Source organism: Dasypus novemcinctus, chromosome 18 (assembly GCF_030445035.2).
Source record: "Dasypus novemcinctus isolate mDasNov1 chromosome 18, mDasNov1.1.hap2, whole genome shotgun sequence".
Classification (NCBI taxonomy): Eukaryota; Metazoa; Chordata; class Mammalia; order Cingulata; family Dasypodidae; genus Dasypus; species Dasypus novemcinctus.
Window position 1 is genome coordinate 70,835,037 of NC_080690.1, and position 6,771 is coordinate 70,841,807.

General features: G+C 44.9%; 1 non-coding gene across 1 annotated transcript; it reads left to right on the forward strand.

Annotated features, from left to right (window-relative positions):
• The first annotated feature begins 523 nt into the window (after positions 1-523).
• On the forward strand, positions 524-629 carry LOC131274428 (U6 spliceosomal RNA). The gene has a single exon (XR_009181712.1). It is a non-coding gene; the product is annotated as a U6 spliceosomal RNA (small nuclear RNA).
• Positions 630-6,771: the final 6,142 nt, after the last annotated feature.

Sequence of the window (6,771 nt, forward strand, 5' to 3'; positions counted from 1 at the left end):
AGTAATAATAGGTTTAAAGGTTAGAAATAGAATACATACTAATTTAGAAAGTCTAAAATAAAGGATAAATTGGGATATTAAAAAACGAAAAAATGGGAAGCAAACTTGGCCCAGTGGTTAGGGTGTCCGTCTACCACATGGGAGGTCCGCGGTTCAAACCCCAGGCCTCCTTGACCCGTGTGGAGCTGGCCCATGCGCAGTGCTGATGCACGCAAGGAGTGCCGTGCCATGCAGGGGTGTGTCTGCATAGGGGAGCCCCACACACAAGGAGTGTGGCCCGTAAGGAGAGCCGCCCAGCGCAAGAGAAAGTGCAGCCTGCCCAGGAATGGTGCCACACACATGGAGAGCTAACACAGCAAGATGATGCAACAAAAAGAAACACAGATTCCCGTGCTGCTGACAACAACAGAAGCAGACAAGGAAGATGCAGCAAATAGACACAGAGAACAGACAACTGGGGCGGGGGGGGAAGGGAAGAGGAATAAATAAAATAAATCTTAAAAAAAAAGCAAAAAACGAAAAAGTGCTCGCTTTGACAGCACATATACTAAAATTGGAACGATACAGAGAAGATTAGCATGGTCCTGTGCAAGGATGACACGCAAATTCGTGAAGCATTCCATATTTTTCATATGGTTGACAGGGAGTTATACAGGGCATGTGTCCAGGGTGCATGGAAATGTTTGGATATACTCATAGTGGAAACAATTAAAAACAACAGCTGGGGGGGTACTGGGTTCCTGGCTGGGGGCGGGGCTCTGTTGTGGTCCCTAGGGGAGCAGCGGCAGTCCCCTGGGTGCAACGGCAAGGACCAGAAAGGAATAAGGGTCCAACAGTGAGCCCCTGATACTAATGACTATGCTTGTGAGCCTATACACCTGAAATAAGAACAAGGCCTAGAGCAGCACTGTGCCTAGGAGTTCCTTCCTGACAGCCTCCGTATTACTCAAATGTGGCCAGTCTCGAAGCCAAACTCAGCATGTAAATGCACTGCCTTCCCCCCAGCGTGGGACATGACACCCAGGGATGAGCCTCCCTGGCACCGAGGGATCACTACCAAGTACCAGCTGATGATGTAATTAGAAAATGACCTTGAATTAAAGGTTCAACACGGACCAGCAGAATATCCCTGTCTACATATAATAACAGGAGTTAAAAATGCTGTTTGACCTAAATTAAGGGGGAAATGGAAAGGACAAATGAGTTTATATGGCTATGAGTCTCTAAAAAAGAGTCTGGAGGTTGTCAGAAGGATTGCCCTTATGCACACCTGAGCAGAGTCTCAGAGACAGATAAAGTAGATACAACCCCAGATATTGGTTCTTTTGAGGGCTAAAGAGACCCACAGGTTCTATGGTCATGGCAGATGGAGTTCACTGCCATGTCAGTTGGCCCTTCTTTGGAGCTGGTGTTTGTGCATGATGGAGCTGGACTCAGATGTGATCTCTTTTGACAAGCCTTTCATGCTACTTTACTGGAATTGTAGTTGGTGCTGGGGTTTAAGATATATCTAGGGGATTTGAATCTCTGGACTGACAATATGATAGCCAGGCCCTGAGCCTCAACAGACTTCAGCTCCTACACTCTGATTTATTGGACTTACCGCACTCAACTAACATGGAGTTGAAGAATGTCAACCACCACACCATGGACCCTAGAGTGCCTACAACTGAAAGCAGGAGGATTGCATCCAGTATCCATGTGGAATCTAAGCCCCCTCTTGACATAGATGTGGAATGGACACAACCAAGTCAAGTCCACAGGAAGGAGGAATATAGTAAGGATTAGAGTGGACTTAATGATATTCTATTCATGAACTATTGTGGTTAATAATCGAGAAAATGTGGCATTGGTGTGGAAAAAGTGGCCATGGTAGCTGCTGGGTGTGGGGAATGGGAGGAAGAGATGAGATGTGGAGGCATTTTTGGGACTTGGAGTTGTCCTGGGTGGTGCTGCAGGGACAATTGCCAGACATTGTATGTCCTCCCATGGCCCGCTGGATGGAACGTTGGAGAGTGTGGGCTATGGTGTGGACCACTGGCCATGGGGTGCAGCGATGTCCAGAGATGTACTCACCAGATGCAATGGATGGGTCATGATGATGGGGGAGAGTGTTACTGTGGGGGGGAGTGGTGGGGTGGGGGCAGTGGGGGTGAATGGGGACCTCATATTTTTTTAATGTAATATTTTTTTAAAAAATGAATAAAAAAAACAAAAACAAAAACGAAAAAGGGAAGCAGACTTGGCCCAATGGATAGGGCATCCACTTACCACACGGGAGGTCCACGGTTCAAACCCCGGGCCTCCTTGACCTGTGTGGAGCTGGCACATGTGCAGTGCTGATGTGCGCAAGGAGTGCTGTGACACGCAGGGGTGTCCCCCGTATAGGGGAGCCCCACGTGCGAGTAGTGTGCCCCATAAGGAGGGCAGCCCAGCGTGAAAGAAAGTGCAGCCTGCCCAGGAATGGCGCCGCACACACTGAGAGCTGACCCAACAAGATGACACAACAAAAAGAAACACAGATTGCTGATGCCACTGATAAGGATAGAAGCGGTCACAGAAGAACACGCAGTGAATGGACACAGAGAGCAGACAACTGGGGGGGAGGTAAGGGGAGAGAAATAAAAAATAAATCTTTAAAAAATAAATAAAAAATGAAAAATATCATAAAACTTTGTTTTTGATGTTTTGCCTTTCATCACTGTAACAGGTCTTGCCCTGTATGTACAGTGGCAAGGCACTCTTCCACTCCTTCCTTGGTGTCTACATCCTTTTTAAAACATTTTTGTCTTCAAAAAAGTTTAGATCACAGTAAAGTTACATATACAATATAGGGGACTCCCATATACCCAACATCAAACCTTTTTCCCCTTCCCCAGCAATGGGGTGTGGGGAAATATTACATTCGGATGTTATATTTGCTACAGTTGATGTACAGATATTGAAACATAGCTATAACCATGGCTCCATTTTGGTTTACATTATGGTTTACATTTTAGACCCTACACTTTTATAAATTTTTGGTGAAATTTAACATGGCCTATATCCATCATTGCATGATCTAGTGGAACACTTCCATTGCCCCCCAGTTACCCCCTCTTCCATCTTTTCTATTCCTCTCTCCCCCTCCCCTCGGGGCCCACAGTGAAATAACCAAGCTTCACTGCTTGAAGGACCAGATTCATAGACACTTGCAGCAACGCTGAAGGTTTGACACACAGTCTGTCCTCCCCAACTTTGGAGCCTCCAATGCTCTCGAGACACCCTTCCCTCTGTTTGAGAACATCAGGCCTCCCCAGGATGAGGGTACAACACTTTCCCACTCATTATATGGGTCCCACCCACTGATATAACACACTATGACAAGATGAGCACCCACACATTCCCTAGAAGCCTGCCCCAGGTGCACCCTGGGCCAGATGCCCCCTTCAAACACCTTAAACCAGTAACCCTTCCTTATTATATTTTCTAAAGAGTTTTCTCAACATTATAGTTTCAACCACATACCTGACAATCTCCCATGTTCACCTGCTCCCCCCAAAACGTCTCCCCACTTCCGTGGACCATCTGACCCATCCTTGCAACCCTAGCCCCCTCAAGCCTGCAAAGCCCTGCCCAATAGTGCCCCTTTGCCCCATCTTACCCCTTCCCTGCACGACTACTTACCTCCACTTTATCATAGGTTTTCCCATGCAGGCATCAGCTCACAACCTTCCTCTCCCCCCCAATTTCCTGTAAGTGCATCGTCCAGTCTCTAGCTGAGACAGCTTGATTTGCTTAATTCATATCAGAGAGGTCATGCAGTATTTGTCCTTCAATGCCTGGCTCGCTTCACTCGGCATAAGGTCCTTAAGAGTCATGCATATTATCTCGCGTGTTAGTGCCGTATTCCTTCCTACACCTGAGTAGTGTTCCACTGTGTTAATACACTACCGGAGGTCCCAGGGGTCAGACCCGGGACTTCCATATGGTAATCAGGGGCTCCCTGCTTGAGCCACAGCTGCTTCCCTCATGTAGGTTTTTTTTTGTGTGTGTGTGTAGGTTCTCGAGCACAGTTTTAATAGGTATTTTTAAAACCTTGTTTTCCTATTCCAACATACAGGTCATTTCTGGTCTCAGATGATTACCTTTTCTCTTGAAAATGGGTCACAGTCTTCTGTTTCTTTCTCTATTGAATACTGTGGGTTTGTATCCTGGATATACTGTAGAACTCTGGAGTCTGTTATATTCTTCTGAAGAATTGTGATTAATTTTTTCCCCTAAGCAACCTGTTAACTTGGCTGATTTCAAAACCTGTTATAACCGGTTTCTGCTGTGGAATTTGCAGCTCACAGTTGTTAGGTTGCTTTTCGTCTCAGCTGGGCTTCACGTAGGTCTGGCTCAGGGTGGGCTAGGTATGAGTGGGTAGAGTAGATACAAACATTTGGGGTACCCCTTCTTTGGCTCTCAGGAGTTACCTCATCACTCTGTGGCACCGTGGTTGCCGCGAATCCTGTATTCTGGAGCTTCAAGCTAGGAAGACTGGAGTTTTCCCTGGTGCTTTAGCTCTCCCTTGTGTCCTGGCCTAGAACCTGCCCATGAACTAAAACCCGTGAAAATGGGAAACTCACCCAGTGTTCCTCTTTCCCACGTGTCAATTCCCCTCCAGTTTCTGCCTGCTTTGTTCGCTCTCCAGTGTCTTCAGGTAGTTGTTTTATATTCTATCCAGTTTATAGTTGTTACCTGTGGGAGGGTTGGAATTTGAATGCAAGTGTGTTAGAGTAACTTTTCATTAGAGTAACATACTTCTTCCTAGTTGCAGGCGGAGAACTGGTTTGAGGGAGAGTAGATCTCTGGGAGCTGCATGTTTAAAAACATTTTTTCATCAAAGTGATAGTCATGCATAGCAACAAATTAACTTGAACAGAAATGTTTATGGAAAGCTACCTGGTACCTTATCACTCTTAGTGCAAAAAGTTTAATTTTTAAAGTCTTTTATACATTTTATTTTTTCTTAAGTATTGACAATACACTCATAAGATACAAAATTCAAAATACAAAAGATAATATATACTAAAAATTAAATCTTTCTCCCACCCACTACACCTCCTTTCAGGCAGCCAGTGTTTCTTTCCAGGGAGAATTTATACGGATTTAAGTAAATAGGTACAAATTTTCTTCTTTTTTATAGCAATGAGAGCAGATGACTAGCGATGCTTTCACTTTTACAACAATGCTTTTCTTTTTTTGGAGTCAGAGTCCCTCAGTTTTTAAATGATTACAATAAAAATTGCTACTCATTTTTAAATTTTTGTTTCTCTCTTTGTGTTTTTTTATTGAGGTGAGGAACAAAGCATTTTGAAGACTCTTCCTGTCAGGCCACAAAGAGCATCTTTATTTGCCTTCCACTTTTTTTAACTGTTGAGGAATACTCCACTAGACAGTTCTCCAATGACCAGCATTATGTTTTCTTTTCCTACGCTTTCCTCTTACAATTCTGCCAAAAAAAAAAAAAAAAGGAAAGGGGATAGGATATTTGTACGTTTTCATCTAAGTTTAACTGCAGATCAATTCCTAGCTGTGGAATTTATTGGGTCAAAGCGATCATGCACCTGTGAGTCTGGTAGACATTGCTGAATTTCTCAGGAAACTATCCTATAGTTAAGTAAAATGTTTAGGGAAGTGAAAGTTTAACATATATACCGAAAAGCGCACAACTTTTAAGTGTTCAGTTAGATAAGTTTGGGAAACGGATGTGGCTCGACTGATAGAGCAGTCTGTCTACCACATAGTAGGTCCAGGGTTTGGTACCCAGGGCCTCCTGAGCCACGTGGTGAGCTGGCCCACGCGCAGTGCTGCCGCGCAGAGCACACAGCAAATGGACAGAGCGAGCAGACAATGGGGGGGGGAGGGGGATAAATAAAAATAAATCTTTAAAAAAAAAAAACATGAATTTTCCCCAACTGTGCACCCCCCTTGTAACCAGAACTCAGATCAAGAAACGTGATCGGCCCCAGGAGGCCTCCTCCTGCCCCTTGCTGACATCACCCCCCAAGGACAACCACTATCCTGACTTCTAACAGCAGTTTCACCTGTTCATTTAATTATATAGGTGGCATCATATGATAAGCACTCACTGTGTTTCGCTTCATGAGTCTTCTAAGATTTACTTTTTATTTCAACCCTACCCATTGTTTGCATTCACTGTCTGCTCTCTGTGTCTGTTCCTTGTGTGCTCGTCTTTTTTTTTTTTTAGGAGGCACCAGGAACCAAATCTGGGACCTCCATGTGAGGAGGCACCAAAGGTTTGAGCCATCTCCGCTCCCACTTGTTGTCTCTCTTTGTTGTGTCAACCAGCCCCTTGTGTCAGCTCAGTCTTGCTTCTTTTTTTTTTTCATACATTTTATGAAACATTTTCAGTGATCTTGAATCAGATTTTTTTTTCTTCTCCTCCCCCTACCCCGCCCTGCTGTTTTTGCTGTGTCCATTCACTGTGTGATCTTCTGTATCTATTTTTCTTTTTGTCTTCTCTTCTCGTCTTTCTTCTCTAGGATTCACCAGTATTTGATCCTGGGGACCTCTGATGTGGAGAGAGGTTCCCTGTCAATTGTGCCACCTCAGTTCTGGTCTCTGCTGTACTTCACCTTGACTCTCCCCTTCAGCTCTCACTTGTGGCATCATCATGATCTTGCTGTGTGACTCACTTGCGTGGTCACTGGCTCACTGTGCAGTCACTTGGCTTACCATGTGGACACTGGCTCACCCATGGGTACTGGCTCACCATGTGGACAC